A 2,194-nucleotide genomic window follows, 5' to 3' on the forward strand; every position below is an offset into this window, starting at 1 on the left:
TGGACCACCTCTAGATAGATAGATAGATAGAAAGATACTTTATTAATCCCAAGGGGAAATTCACAAAATTCTACATCCAATCCCTGAATACTGATCAGACATTGAAGCTCTTTGGTGCATTAAAAGATAGTCACTTGGTTTTGCGGATGTTATGGTTCAGACAATTTACTTTGCACCAGGAAACAAAGTTCTCCTCCTGGCTCATCTCCCCCTGTCTTATCCCTGTTATTGACACATCCCGTACAAAATTATCTGACAATTTCAGCAAGCGACATGACCTGTTTTTATATTTATAGTCAGTACTGTACAGAGCGAAGAGAAGACAGGACTATTCCTTGTGGTGCTCCAGTGTTGTTCACATCTGTATCAGAAAAACAGTCTTTAAGCCTCACAAACTATGGTCCATTAGATATAGATAGTCCATTATCCAGGACCCCAAAGGCTCATCTGCCAACATACAGTGGTACCTCTGGTCACTACCATAATTCATTCCAAAACTCTGGACGCGACCCGAACGTAATTTCCCCATTAGATTGTATGTAAATACAATTAATCCGTTCTGGACCGTATGAACTGTATGTACATTTTTTTTTTTTTTTTTTTTTTTTTAAGATTTTTAAGCACAAAAATAGTTTATTATTACACTGTGCATTCCATGGTATAATTAACTAAATGTAAAAACAGAGAAAACTAACATTGCAAGAGTTTGTGCTAGACCAAGTTCTCTCTAGACGTCTAAATTAAGGCAGAAGTCATCAATCCTTGAAACAGTAGCTTTATATCCAACGAGCAGAATCTCAGATTTTTCACTGTTCAGCATTAGGAAGTTGTTGCTTTAGAGTTTTGATTCAACAAGAGTATTTCAAATAATAAAACTGAAAATGGCATGGACAAAAATGGTGGGACCCTTAACCTAGTATTCTGTTGCACAATCACTACAAACAAGTAATTTGTGCAGCTCTCGGTGACACTTCTGCACCTGTCCACTGGTTGTTTGGCCCACTCTGTCAGGTTCGAAAGGGGCCTTCTCCAGACTGCATGACAACGGTTCTTTCCATAGATGTTCGACAGGATTCAAATCAGGGCTCATGGAAGGCCAGTTCAGAATATGATAGGGGCATATTAATGTTTCTCTATATTAAGGCAAACATTAAGTGTATACAAAATGATAAGGCCTAAATAATAACTCTCCATCATGACTTTTAATTTAAGGAGCGTCCAACAGCACAAAAAGAGAATAATGCAATCACCCAATGGTACACAGTACAGTAGTCCCAGATAAGGTAAGGCAAAAGGCTACCTTCTCCCTTGTGACCCATCACAGATCAGAATACTGTTTCTTTTGTCATTCTAAATGAATTGAAATAGGAGATATGCAACTTCCAACCATTGGTGGGGGATAGCATAACACAGAACTAATAAAATTATCCATCCATCCATCCATCCTCTTCTGCTTATTCGAGATTGGGTCACGGAGGCAGCAGCTTTAGCAGAGATGCCCAGACTTCCCTCTCCCTGGCCACTTCTTCTAGCTCTTCCAGGAGAATCCCAAGGCGTTCCCAGGCCAGCCAAGAGACATAATCCCTCCAGCATATCCTGGGTCTTCCCCGGGGCTTCCTCCCAGTTAGACGTGCCCGGAACACCTCACCAGGGAGGCATCTAGGAGGCATCCTGATTAGATACCTGAGCCACCTCATCTGACTCTTCTCAATGCAGAGGAGCAGCGGCTCTAATCTGAGCTCCTCCAGGATGACTGAGCTTCTCACCCTATCTTTAAGGGAAAGCCCAGACACCCTGCAGAGGAAACTCATTTCAGCCGCTTGTATTCGCGATCTTTTTCTTTCGGTCACTACCCACAGCTCATGACCATAGGTGAGGGTAGGAATGTAGATCGACCGGTAAATGGAGAACTTTGCCTTACAGCTCAGCCCCTTTTTCACCACGACAGACCGATGCAGAGCCCGCATCACTGTGGACGCTGCATCGATCTGCCTGTCGATCTCCTGCTCCATTCTTCCCTCACTCGTGAACAAGACCCCAAGATACATGAACTCCTCCTGAGATGGCACTCCACCCTTTTCCGCCTGAGGACCATGGTCTCGGATTTGGAGGTGCTGATTTCCATCCCAGCCGCTTCACACTCGGCTGCGAACCGATCCAGAGAGAGCTGAAGATCACGGCCTGATGAAGCAAA

This window comes from Erpetoichthys calabaricus, chromosome 4, assembly GCF_900747795.2.
Source record: "Erpetoichthys calabaricus chromosome 4, fErpCal1.3, whole genome shotgun sequence".
Lineage (NCBI taxonomy): Eukaryota > Metazoa > Chordata > Cladistia > Polypteriformes > Polypteridae > Erpetoichthys > Erpetoichthys calabaricus.